Consider the following 15203-nt stretch of genomic DNA (forward strand, 5'->3'; position numbering starts at 1 on the left):
TTTACTTTGTTAAGCATAATATTGTTCAGACGTATGTTATGTGTAAAGATCGAAGTTTTCTCTGTCTTTTTGAATACATACTTCATTCTAAAATCGTTGTCTTGGAATATCATTTCATAGGAGTAGTTACTCTCCATGTATTTAGAAACAGAAATTTAGCGTAGCCGCTACCTGCTTCCTGTTTGCTGCTGTGCTTTCGAGAAATCTGCAATAATGTTTTCAAGACGCGAGGAAAGTGGAAATTTCAGTTAGGGCCAGATAACTTCAATTGCGCATTTAATAGAAAGATAAGTTACATTCAGACCAGATACAGTTCAGTTCACATTAGATTCTGTTTATCCAAAGGTTAGCATACGAGTTTGAATTGGATAACAGTTTGTGGAGACATGGTTTCGATAATACGTAGACTTTTATAGAGTGGGAGGTAAAGTTGGCCTAAATTTGTAATTGTATTGAATTAAAATGGGGATCTAGAAAAGACGAAGGGGCTTTGTCCTGCCGTAGCCCTCCACAACAGGTCACAAGGCCACAGCAGTCCACCCACCTCATCGCCCCAGTGCAGCCCCCCCCCCTCCCCCCGGGAACGTATCATACCAGATGAGTGTAACCCCAAATGTTTGCATGGTAGAATAATTATGGTATACGCGTACATGGAAACGTGTTTGCGCAGCAATCGCCGACACTGTGTAACCGAGGCAGAATAAAGGGAACCAGCCTGCATTCGCCGAAATAGATGGAAAACCGCCATAAAAACCACCCACAGGCTGGTCAGCACACCGGATCTCGACACTAATCCGCAGGGCAGATTCGTACCGGCAACCGGCAGACCTTCCCACTCAGGAAGCAGCGCGTAAGACCGCGCGGCTAGCCGGGCTGGCGAAACAAATATAGTTCGAAGATTTAAAGTTTTCTCTCGAAAAGAAATTTAATTAAAGTAACAAACTCTGTGGAGTTTCTTGGTGCAAAGAAAACTTTTTCCTTCTAATGGTGTTGTACTGTGAGGACAAAAAGTAACACAAATAAGTTTTAATTATTTATTACCAACAGACACCAACATAAATACAACACAGTTGCTTCAATTAAAATGGTTCAAATGGCCCTGAGCACTATGGGACTTAACTTCTAAGGTCATCAGTCCCCTAAAACTTAGAACTACTTAAACCAAACTAACCTAAGGACATCACACACATCCATACCCGAGGCAGGATTCGAACCTGCGACCGTAGCGGTCGCACGATTCCAGACTGCAGCGCCTAGAACCGCTCGGCCACCCATGCCGGCTGCTTCAATTACAGTAGCCGCCTGATCTAGTGCGCCATGTCAGGGTCCACGCTGCTCCCCTTGTTGGAGGAGCGAGTCCTCCCTCGGGCATTGGTTTATGTTGTCCTTCGCGTAAGTTAGTTTAAGCTAGAGTAAGTAGTGAGTAAGCTTAGGGACTGATGACCTCAGCAGTTTGTCCCCATAACACCTTACCACAAATTTCAAAAATTTCAATTACAGTAGAGGTTCAAAAACGTCTCCATTGACTTGTAGATGGAGGTTACACCAGTTGAAACTTCCCCTTTGAATGTAAAGGAACACTGTGCTGGTAAACTTCTACGTTATTTGATACAGAAACAGCTGAGTAAAACTGAACGTACTCAGACAGTTTTCTCTTTACTTACTCTGATCATTTCCTAACTGACACACAATATTTTAGCACAACGCAATCAGACTTTCAATAATCCCTACAAAAGAATAGCCCTGACTAACAATAACCTATACCCTTCATGAATCACTTACCTCACAAAAATCTTCGTTACTCGAACTACTGCAATACAGCGAGCGCCAATTCTGCCAGCTAAATAAAAGATTCTAATTACTGAAGGCACTAACTACTGATAAGCATATAGTTAGCAAATGAAAGATTTTGATAGAGAACAAACAATATATTTACCTTAATAGTGTTCAAAAGTCATTTATGTATATATATATATATATATATATATATATATATATATATATATATACACTCCTGGAAATTGAAATAAGAACACCGTGAATTCATTGTCCCAGGAAGGGGAAACTTTATTGACACATTCCTGGGGTCAGATACATCACAGGATCACACTGACAGAACCACAGGCACATAGACACAGGCAACAGAGCATGCACAATGTCGGCACTAGTACAGTGTATATCCACCTTTCGCAGCAATGCAGGCTGCTATTCTCCCATGGAGACGATCGTAGAGATGCTGGATGTAGTCCTGTGGAACGGCTTGCCATGCCATTTCCACCTGGCGCCTCAGTTGGACCAGCGTTCGTGCTGGACGTGCAGACCGCGTGAGACGACGCTTCATCCAGTCTCAAACATGCTCAATGGGGGACAGATCCGGAGATCTTGCTGGCCAGGGTAGTTGACTTACACCTTCTAGAGCACGTTGGGTGGCACGGGATACATGCGGACGTGCATTGTCCTGTTGGAACAGCAAGTTCCCTTGCCGGTCTAGGAATGGTAGAACGATGGGTTCGATGACGGTTTGGATGTACCGTGCACTATTCAGTGTCCCCTCGACGATCACCAGTGGTGTACGGCCAATGTAGGAGATCGCTCCCCACACCATGATGCCGGGTGTTGGCCCTGTGTGCCTCGGTCGTATGCAGTCCTGATAGTGGCGCTCACCTGCACGGCGCCAGACACGAATACGACCATCATTGGCACCAAGGCAGAAGCGACACCACTGGAGGCGGGCTGCACGATGTTGAGGCGTGAGCGGAAGACGGCCTAACGGTGTGCGGGACCGTAGCCCAGCTTCATGGAGACGGTTGCGAATGGTCCTCGCCGATACCCCAGGAGCAACAGTGTCCCTAATTTGCTGGGAAGTGGCGGTGCGATCCCCTACGGCACTGCGTAGGATCCTACGGTCTTGGCGTGCATCCGTGCGTCGCTGTGGTCCGGTCCCAGGTCGACGGGCACGTGCACCTTCCGCCGACCACTGGCGACAACATCGATTTACTGTGGAGACCTCACGCCCCACGTGTTGAGCAATTCGGCGGTACATCCACCCGGCCTCCCGCATGCCCACTATACGCCCTCGCTCAAAGTCCGTCAACTGCACATACGGTTCACGTCCACGCTGTCGCGGCATGCTACCAGTGTTAAAGACTGCGATGGAGCTCCGTATGCCACGGCAAACTGGCTGACACTGACGGCGGCGGTGCACAAATGCTGCGCAGCTAGCGCCATGCGACGGCCAACGCCGCGGTTCCTGGTGTGTCCGCTGTGCCGTGCGTGTGATCATTGCTTGTACAGCCCTCTCGCAGTGTCCGGAGCAAGTATGGTGGGTCTGACACACCGGTGTCAATGTGTTCTTTTTTCCATTTCCAGGAGTGTATATTCCTGAAATCTACTTTGACAAATTTCCTTTTTCTAACGGACACATGTCCAGATCGTCCGCTCATATTAACATCTCAAAACTCTGGCATCTCTCTCCCCACATTCACCACTGCTGGCGGCTCACCTCCAACTGCCCAACGCTACGTGCTGTTCACATCCAACCGCCCAACACTACACTAACGAATAATCCAACAATGAGTCCAATCAGCCACAGACTGCACACAGTGCAGTCAGTGATTTTCATACAGAGCGCTACGTGGCGTCACCAACATAAAAACCTAAACAGCCTACTTACACAGTGCGTTTTTTTCTGTCTAACACGGTCAAAGTCTGCAGGAGTGTCCTTAATTCCTACTGCTGCTGGTATTACTGGGGCAACTAGATCCTCTTCTGATTCAACAGGGGTTTTGTAAACAAGGTTGCACATTTCTCGTCGAACAAAAAAGAAAAAAGTCCATTGGAGTCAAATAGGGGAATCGAGTAGACCATGGAACAGGGCCACCACTGCCAATCGACCACTCTGGAAACTGTCAATTTAAGAATCGACGCACAGGACAACTAAAACTTGCCGGTGCTCCGTCATGCTGGAACCACATGCGCTGTCTTGTAGAGAGTGGCACGTCATCCAGCAACTCTGGCTATGCTCTGATGAGGAAGCTGTAATAATACCTGTCATTTAATGGCCTGGGTATGTGACGTGGCCCATTTAAACAGTCACCAACGGTAACTGGGCACACGTTCTCGTCGAACCGTAATTGATGAACCGTAGGAAACGTAGCATGTGGATTAACCTCACTCAAAACATATGAATTGTGGACATTGTAAACTCTATCACGCCTGAACGTTGCTTCATCTGTAAACAGCACAGATGATAAAAAGAAGGATGTATTTGACATTGTTCCAGGTACCACTGGGGAAACTGTGCTCTGAGCAGATAACCATCTGATTCCAGGCTGTGCACACCTTATAAATGAAATAAATTAACAGTTGTTCATGAACGCCGTTTCTTACATTCTCCTAGTTGTGCATACGTTCACGAGCGCTGATAGCGATTACGCCTTCTACCGGATTAATATATGCTCCATGTAATTATGACATAAGAGAAAAATGTTTGTTTCAGTATCTCGTGCAGTGTCCCAGACTTAGTCCCATTAAATAATTTTCACTCCGTGTACTCCGACAGTCCAAAAGTCATCAAGACTGAATTAATAAAATGTAGACATGCTTCGAGATGGTGGTTGTAATGCTGTGGTTCCCAAGTTTTCTGAGATCATTATCGTGAGTGCTATCAGGTATTAGAAGTAATCCCCCGCCCTCACATCTTTCCCCCCAGTCATGGATATTAGCATCTAAGTAAACTTTCGAAGAATTTTCTTAGAACGTCTTCATTTTTTATAAACGAATTTAAATGATATTTAGATTTTGTAGGCGCCTTATTAATCCATGAACTAACGAGTCCGTAAGACAAATGGTACCGCGATTCCCAGAACTCCTGAAGACAGAAGTTGACTGTGAATACTGTGTCACAGAAACAGTCCATCCGACTGTTCAGAGATGTCACTAAACCCGCACAAAGATGTAAACAACCATGCATGAGCAGCGCTTATTAGACGGAGGGTGTCCAACAGACAATCAGTTCCCGTCATTACACCAGGAAGGAGCTACACGGATCATGTTGTCTGTATTTCAACTCTGCCTAGACAGTCAGTACCGTGGGTCGATCGCGTTCGCATTGTTACTTTGTGCAAGGAAGGGCTCTCAATAAGGGAAGTTCCCAGGCGTCTCGGAATGAACCAAAGCGATGTTATTCGAACATGGAGGAGATACAGAGAGACAAGAACTGTCGATGTGGTTCTTCGCTCAGGCCGCGCAAGAGCTACAACTGCAGTGGATGACCGCTACCTACGGATTATTGCTCGGAGGAACCCTGACAGCAACGCCCCCATGTAAAATAATGCTTTTCTTGTAGTCACAGGACGTCGTGTTACGACTCAGACTGTGCGTAATAGGCTGCATGATGCGCAACTTCACTCCCGACGTCCATGGCGAGGTCCATCTTTGCAACCACGACACCATGCAGCACGGTACAGATGGGCCCAACAAAATGCCGAATGGACCGCTCAAGACTGCCATCACTTTCTCTTCACCGATGAGTATCGCATATGCCTTCAGCCAGACAACTGTCCGAGACGTGTTTGGAGGCAACCCGGTCAGGCTGAAGGCCTTAGACACACTAGCGAGTGCAGAAAGGTGGAGGTTCCCCGCTATCTTAGGGTGGCATTATGTGGGGCTGACGTTCGCCGCTGGTGGTCATGTAAGGCGCCGTAACGGCTGTACGATACGACCGACCGACAGTGCAACCATATCGGCAGCATACTGGCGAGGCATTCGTCTTCATGGACGACAATTCGCTCCCCCATCGTACACATCCTGTGAATGACTTCCTTCAGGATAACGACATCGCTCGACTAGAGTGTCCAGCATGTTCTCCAGACATGAACGCTATCGAACATGCCTGGGATAGACTGAAAAAATCTGTTTATGGACGACGTAACCCACCAACCACTCTGAGGGATCTACGTCGAATCGCCGTTGCGGTGTGGGACAATCTGCACCAACAGTGCCTTGATGAACTTATGGATAGTATGCTACGACGAATACAGGCCTGCATCAATGCAAGAGACGTGCTACTGGGTATTAGAGGTATCGATGTGTACAGCAATCTGGACCACCACCTCTGAAGGTCTCGCTGTTGGTGGTGAACCATGCAATGTGTGGTTTTCATGAGCAATAAAAAGGGCGGAAATTATTTTTATTTTGATCTGTATTCCAAATTTCTGTATATGTTCCGGAACTCTCGAAACAGACGTAATGCAAAACTTTTTTTGCTATGTGTATATCGTCCTTGTTAGTACAAATGTGTGTAAAATATAAGCTTTTCCGTTGCACCAATATAATAGGGCTCAAGTTTTATCCATGATCTACCTTAGCAAGAAATAGATAGTCCAGTCACATGAACGTGACTGTGGTGTGCGTACTGTAAGACCTTCGGTACACACACCATCAGATTATTTGACTTGTCGCTCTAGCGAAGTAGGCGAGTGTCAGCAATATGTCTCGTCGTCTTATAGTGGCGTGTTTATCTTCTGCCGTTAGATCAGACAATAGAAATGCCACTTGCTTGCTTAGAGTAGCAGATTGACGGTGACCAACTTTAAACAGAACTTGATTAATTTTCACACACATTTCTTAAAATAATAAAAATCGTAAACCTTATTTAACTTGATTCTGGATGCTATTTACAATTGACAATCTGAAGTTCCTTTGGTCATGGTACGTTACTCTTATTCTCACATATCTCTGATACTTGACAAAGTGTCTATACATTTCTCTTCATGGCCATGTACAGGAATATGGTAATCTTATTAGACGCAGACTGAAACTTGCGTATAGACTGGTATAGACTATTGTAGACTGGTGCAGACAAATGCAGACTAATGCAGACAGACTAATCGGAGGTCTGTACACTCGTTATAATACCTCGTGCGTTCATGTACCACTGCGCGAGTGTGATCTGCGAGGAGAAAAGGTTCTACGTTAGCAACAATCTCATTGGCTACGTTACATATTAATACGCGGATCGGCGGAAGCAGAGTTTGGTCCGTCTCCAAGACAGCGCCATCTCGTAGTGCGGAGACGGACGAGAGCTGCGCCTGCGCTGTTGTGCTTAGCGGGCCGCGCTCTAGTGTGGTACGCACTTACTACGCGGAACTATGTACACAACAGTGACGATCGCCTCTGTCTGGCGTCAACGTGCAGTGACCACTCCCAGACGCCGTTTGACACCAGTGGCAGTGAAGGAGGGACGCGCAAAACGGTGCAGTCGTTGTCGTAATGAAGAAACGGAACTAATCTGACGTCCAAAAGAGCACGATCACTGGCTTTCGGACTAAGGATTGATGCATTTACGAAACGAGTGAGTTCGCAAACTGTTCACATGCCTCACTAGTTAAACCATACCGTGCATAGCAAAATAGTGCTACCCAAAACCGACTTCGAGGACAATGTAGTTCAGCATGGACGTTACATGACAGGGGTGAACGACGCCTGCTGAGATCTGTACCGGCAAACAGAAGTGCAGTTGATGAGCAGCTGACTTCCCAGACACCAAGGAGCTACCAACAGCGTCTACTAAACGACACCGTTGAGGGAACGTGGCTGCTTATGGGCCTCCGCAGTAGGCGGCCTGACTGTTGTTCATCGGTGACGTAGCCTGCAATTTGCATGGCAATACCACAGCTGGCCGTCCACCGAGTGGCGACAGGTGACTTTTTAAGATGAATCACGTTTTATTCTCCATAAACGGGACATTCCCTGGATGATCTGGTCATTCTGGAAGGCGCATTATATCAACATAAATATTCATCTATCCTCGGGGACCACGTCCACTCCTACATGCAGTTTGTTTTTCCTTGGCACGTTGGCATCTGCGAGCAGGACGGTGCAATAAGTCACACAGCTTGCATTATATGTACTTGGTCAAAAGAGTACCAGGATAAGTTTACCCTACTCCCCTGGCCATCAAACACCCCGGATTTTAAAACCAGTCGAGAATATGTGGTACCACCACGGTCAGGCTGCTCGGTCCATGGAACCTCAACCGGGAATCTATCGCAGCTGGCCACGGCACTGGAGTCAGCGTGGCTCCATATCCCTGACGGTGAGCTTCCGAACCTCATTTACTCTCTTCCTGCACATTTGGCAGCGGTTCGAGCTGCAAAAGGTGGTTATTGAGGCTTTTAACAGGTGGTTACATTAATGTGACTCGACAGTTTACTACTCCAGCACATAAGATGCTGCAATTTACTCTAAACTCTTACCTGATAATCGAGATGTTTCAAATGTATTGTCTCTGCAGTGAGCTTCAAAATCAGTCAAATACCTACAGCGGTAAGCCGAAACTTGGTAACCACTACCCACTGCGAGGCTGAATGTCGTCTGTGGCGTAGTTGATATGGTAAGGGAAGCATATACCGGGTGATCAAAAAGTCAGTATAAATTTGAAAACTTAATAAACAACGGAACAATGTAGATAGAGAGGTAAAAATTGACACACATGCTTGGAATGATATGGGGTTTTTTTTAGAACAAAAAAAAAAAAAAGTTCGCAAAATGTCCGACAGATGGCCCTGGGCAGCAATACGTCAGTGACTGCGTATGACAATCGTGTATAAAAGGAGCTGTAATGAGAGAAAGAATCAGATGCGCCAGCAGGCGCAGCATGTTGACGTTACCTGAAAAGGCACTTTTAGTGAAGCTGTATTATCAGAATGGGAAATGTGCTAGTTCAGCGTTACGATCCTATCGCCATAGGAGGGGGATTAGAACGGGTAAAGGTCCGTTGACAAATTCAGCTGTGGCGAGAATGATTTCTAAGTTCGAAGCCAGGGGTTGTTTAGACGATAGACCCCGTAGTGGCCGACCGAGCACAAGGCGTAATGCTGCTGAGACAGTTCAGGAAGAAATAGAGACTGCAGCGGGTTCGTCTATGCACGGGGAAGGCAGCGCTCGTGCAGTCGCACGTCGCACCGGCATTCCATGCACTACTGTTTGGTTGGCACTGAGGCGTATCCTCTGATGCTATCCGTACAAAATCCATCGGCATCATGAACTATTACCTGGCGATTTAGTGCAGCGGAGGGCATTTGCGGTGTGGGCGTTCCAAAACATGGCGGAAGATGACGATTGGTTGAGTAACGTGTTGTGGACCGACGAAGCTCATTTCACGCTCCGAGGGTCTGTCAACGCCCACAACTGCAGAATTTGGGCTGTCGGAAATCCTAGAACTGTCGTGGAAACTCCATTGCACGACGAGAAAGTCACGGTATGGGTTGAATATACCACATCTACTGTTATCGGGCCTTTTTTCTTCGAGGAAATGTGTGATTCTGGTTTTGTAACTGCTACCGTGACAGGTGAGAGGTACGCCGATATGTTACAGAATCGCATCATCCCCTGCCTCGCTGATAAACACCTGCTGGAACGTACGATGTTTATGCAGGATGGCGCTCCACCCCATATTGCTAGACGCGTGAAAGATCTCTTGCGCGCGTCGCTTGGTGATGATCGCGTACTCAGACGCCACTTTCGTCATGCTTGGCCTCTCATGTCCCCAGACCTCAGTCCGTGCGATTATTGGCTTTGGGGTTACCTGAAGTCGCAAGTGTATCGTGATCGACCGACATCTCTAGGGATGCTGACAGACAACATCCGACGCCAATGCCTCACCATAGGTCCGGACATGCTTTACAGTGCTGTTCACAACATTATTCCTCGACTGCAGCTATTGTTGAAGAATAATGGTGGACATATTGAGCATTTCCTGTAAAGAAAATCATCTTTGCTTTGTCTTACTTTTTCTTACTTTGTTTTACTTTGTTATGCTAATTTTTGCTATTCTGATCAGATGAAGCGCCATCTGTCGGACATTTTTTGAACGTTTCTATTTTTTTAGTTTTAATAAAACCCCATGTCATTCCAAGCATATGTGTCAATTTGTACCTCTCTATCTACATTATTCCGTGATTTATTCAGTTTTCAAATTTATACTAACTTTTTGATCACCCCGTAAATCGAGCAAATACGAATGGGGGATCATTCACCCGACATTACAGACAGTAAATACCAAAATCCATTTTAATAAGAGACTTCCACAAAGTCACTTGGCACGAACATCTCGGAAACTGTGGAGCAGATTGGCTGTTCACGTATCGCGTACTACTCTCGTGAGCGTGTATGGGAAGTGGTAGAAGCACGGCGAAACTACGAGTAGACGACAAGGTGCTAGACGTCCGCGCCACATCACGTAACGTGTAGATCAGAAACTTGCCCTCTCTCTAAAGTAGCATAGGCGGCGATTTGTGCAGATCTGATGACACCGTACAACACTGGTGTGGACACAGTTGGTTCCGAGCACACCGTTCAGCTCATATTGTCGAACATGGAGTTCCACAGGAGATCACCTATACGTGTTCCCATGTTGACCGAACAACGTCGTTATTTACGTACTGAAATGGGCACTTGATGATTGGACCAAGAATCAATAAAAACTTTTCTCGTTACCATAAGTCGATGATCGAGTCCAGGTACGTAGTCATCTAAGTGAACGGCTGCTTAAAACATGCACCACACCTTGGACGTATATCGGTGGGTGCAGTATTATGCTATGAGGACATTCACCTCGGCATCCATGGACCTTGCGGTAGTAATAGAAGGCACCACGACGGTTGCAGATTTCGTGAATGTAACTACAGACCATCTGCATCTCTTCTTGCTTGATGTCTTCCTCGACAGCGGTGGCATCTTCCAGCAGTATAACTTTCCTCGTTACAAGGCCAGAACCGTACTACAGTAGTTAGAGAAACGAGACAGTGAGGTCACGTTGACGTCTTGGCCTTATCTGAGCACAGTCGAATGCACTGGGATTACTGGGGACCAACTTCGTACATACAGACCACTGTTTTGTAATTTACAGCAACAGCATGATCTGAGCATAAAAATTTTGTGCCAGATAGAAACCTACCAACTACTGGATGAATCCATGCCACGCGGAACAGCTACTGCATTGCGTCCAGTGGTGAACAAATACGCTATTATGCAGGTTGTTGTAGTGCTTTGACTTCTAATTTCTAACGAGCATTCGACTGTGTGGTTCTGGAGTGTAGTAGATGGCCACACGGCTCTAAGTAATTGAAAAATGCGATGCACTTTCTGCTCCTACAATACTTTCTAACATTGGTGACGCACATTTTTCTCGATCTGGGTTTATTGGTTTGTTTCTACGACTGGAGACCCATATTTGATATATCAAATTTATTTATCTTTGGTTTATCGGAAAACCTGCATCTTTGTATTTTCGAATTTCTACTGAGAAAAATGATTATCATACCTGTAATTGGTTAACTGTACTTCCAGTCATCAGTTATCAGTTGAGAATTTGGATATTAACAACAAACAAAACTGTTATAAACCCACCACAATTTATTGCTTCTAAAACTAATTGCTTATTCAAATTTGTACAAAAATGGTAAGATTATTCAACGTTAACTATTCTACTTAAGTTTCATCTCTGGTCAAATATCGATATGAATAATACACTACGAGATATCGATATAAAGCTTTTGTATTTTTGATTAATGTTTCTCTTGTACACAGTAGCAGTATGCTGTAAAGGAGAGGAGTCGAAATGTAACTAGCCTCATTTGTATCCATGTGGGCTCTATTGTGCGTTGTATCAAGAAATAGGTAAAAATAGTTTGGCGGTTATACGTACTATATTGATTTCAATACGTGTTTCATTTTAAAGGAGTTATATTTATATCCGATTACATGATTTTGAGAACGCGACTGAATTGCATAACTAACGATTTGTTGGAGGAATTACAATTGAACACTGAGACCAAGAAGGGCATTAAGATATTGTTCCTAAACAATTTCAAGATACAGGCACCCTCTCGGCGAAATCGTACACCGTTTATTTATTTTCAGAACAACGGGCAACAACAGCTTCTATAGCGAGAATCAAAAGATGAGTATTACTTTCAACCACTGACTTTTTAAAACGTTCAGTGTTAACGAAATATCTCTTTCATTCATGTCTTGCAATTTATCTTAATCAGTTCTGTATCTGGTGTCCACCGACAGAATTGTGACTGTACTTTTATTACGTCAGTTATTCAACGTTATATCAATTGTAGGCAGAACAGTGCAACGTCAAATTCGTGACTGTGAGGAACTTGTTCTGAAAGTGTGGCCGCACCGTTTGGTTACACGCTGTGTATACACGTTAATGTTGTTATTTGACATAAACGTAAATACGCAAAATGTCCTCTCCTTCCATCATCTTTGAAACGAGTCTACTTGCAACTGCACTGTCTTTGAAGTGATTCTGATATTTAATCGGAGCTGCGATAAACCACAGCTATATGGAGTGTTTTTGTTGCTCATGTAACGTAACGTTCTGATGTGAGGACATTAAGCAAATAAAGACAACATTTCAGCTAGACTGAGGTGACAAAGTGCCATCGTTAAACTCTACGTCGCCGCAATGCCGTCGGACAACACTGCTTGTTCCTACTGTGTTTAGTATTCAGCATCGGGCGCAAATATCACTTTGAGTTATATTTCCAACACAGTTTGCCCACAGCCGTTTACTGAGTGTATTGCTTCCCGTTTATACAGCTCCTCTGCCGTTGCGCACGCCTCATCTCGCGTATGCTACGGTGCTTTTATGGCCCGTGCCAACTAGTTCTCTGTCGCCATCGTCCATTGCGACGTGACGAGTTAACTGCAGGCAGCTTTTATAACACGAGCGCCGCCATCTTACTCAGCGCCCATCAGCGTTATCTTTCCGTCCTTATTTTCAGTGTTAGAATGCACTGCTTAATTCATGTATTTTTATTTTTCTGCATCTTACTGTATTTAAGGCGCTGCAGCAGAATAGTAACAGACGACTGTTACCTAAGTGTGGTTTAAATTGTTCCTATCCTTGATTCTTGTAAATGATGAATTAAAACTATTTCAGATTGGGGCGATTAGACAAAACAATATGAAAAGTGTGATATTTTTCGACGTGCCTGAAATAAAGGGGTCTTTTTTTGTATAACGTGTCTGTTAAAGATCTGAAATATCACAACGTATCTGATTTCTATGTTACCTGTGTTTTGTGTGAATTTAATGCCAGACCGGACATCACAGACTTCCTATGTAGACATATCGTCATGTCTATTTAGTTGGTACATCTTTGGCATCATAATTCTATTAAGAGTAAGCCAGCAATCGCCCAATTTTTGAACACCAAACGTCTGATTAACTTATATGTAAAGCAATCTGTTAAATATATCACCTTAAGCATGGAAGCGAGGAAAACTTTAGAAACAGTTTCAGATTATATTTACCGTTTGTTAGAAGTCTGTAAGAGCTCTCGTTATGAAACAGGGGTTAATAAAGTGTTGGTAATTTGCGCTATATTTTAAGCAAATGAAAATTTTTCTCTCATCTCAATGTTTATTGCGGCATACCTCCTTATCGAAGGGTCGTACAGTCATATAAATTTGCAGGTACATTTATTTATAGGTGTAGATGCTGTCTGGAAAGGGTGTTGCGATTAGGGTTGGTAGTAAAGAAATAATAAATTATAGCGCCAAGTCTGGTGACGGAGGCTTACTGCGTGGTCGAGCTGAAAAGTAATGGCTCTAAATTTTATATGTGAATCTTAAAGATTTTTAAGTAAAACGAACTTCATTAACCGAGAATTCTTCTAGGTTGTATGGCCATGGTCCATGGATCTCTTCTATCCTTGACGTTTCGTCCAAAGCTACGTTGGACATCTTCGGAGGTGCTCCTGGTTGTGCTGCGTCTTGGCGACTGACGAGTCGGACGTCGAAGAACGGCCTAAATACCGTGGCAGCTGAAACATCCGGTCGTGAAAGCCTTCATTGTATGAACTTCATTAACATTCTATATCTTTATTCTTCATGTTTAGCATTCGCAGCCGTCTCGTCTAGAGAGCACCAAGTTGTAGCGTGGACCATGGCGTTGTGTAACGTAAGTATGTCGGTGCTTGAGAAACAGCGTGCTGTAATCGAGTTTCGAATTCGAAGAACTCGTCCATACATGCAGTACTCTCTCCTTCGACATGACAGTAACTGACAATACTTGAGCGCTGTGAAATCTGCAACAGTCCGACGCCTTGGGCTTACTGTCATCGAACATCCTCCATACAATCTATGTTGATCCACTTGGATGCAGGATAGCGGCTGATCAAATATCTACCAAGGAAAATCACCAACCAGCAATGCGATTTGGCAAGTTTATTTTATTTAGACATCCAGTTTCCTTCGAAAGAAACACTCGAATAACGAATTCACGCTGTCCAGATACTGATGGCTCCATTATGCTCGTATCGACAGCCTGATTGTCTGTACAAGAAGTGCATATGTGGCCTGAAGATGGCGTTATTGAAATTCCGAAACTGGTTGTCTAAATAAAATAAAATAACTTCTCAAAACGTACGATTTTCCTTGGTAAGTCCTCCGTACAATCCTGACTTGGTCTCATCCTATTTCCCAAACTTAAAGAATACCTTCGAGCACTTCACTGTGATACCAATGAAGCGATGCAAGCAGAGGTGAGGTTGTGCCTCCGTGAAAAAAGTAAAATTATATACAGTGACGGTACCAACAAACGAGTCTCCCACTGTGAGAAATGTGATTGTCATCGAGTTTACTATGTTGAGAAAAATATAGAGCTTGTAACGGGTATAAGTGCAGATATTTCTACTGGTGACTGAGAACTGTGTACTGAACTTCACTGTGATACCAATGAATCGATGCAAGCAGGGGTGAGGTTGTGCCTCCGTGAAAAAAGTAAAATTATATACAGTGACGGTACCAACAAACGAGTCTCCCGCTGTGAGAAATGTGATTGTCATCGAGTTTACTATGTTGAGAAAAATATAGAGCTTGTAACGGGTATAAGTGAAGATATTTCTACTGGTGACTGAGAACTGTGTACTGAACAACATTACATCACTATTTATGTCATTTGCAGACTAATAATTACACCTATAACAAGTCGTTATGATTTTAGGTTGGTTAGTACCTCGAAGTACGTATGGCAAGTACAAGGCATTAATGCTTTTTTTCCCCTAAGCAGAAGGTCGGTATTGAAGTGTGGACATGTAGGTGCAAAACGGTTAGTCTATACTGACAGGCGTAGTCCACTTACATAAGAACATTTTCCAATGTTAATGAACAATCTTGGTG

Source organism: Schistocerca serialis, chromosome 1 (assembly GCF_023864345.2).
Source record: "Schistocerca serialis cubense isolate TAMUIC-IGC-003099 chromosome 1, iqSchSeri2.2, whole genome shotgun sequence".
NCBI lineage: Eukaryota > Metazoa > Arthropoda > Insecta > Orthoptera > Acrididae > Schistocerca > Schistocerca serialis.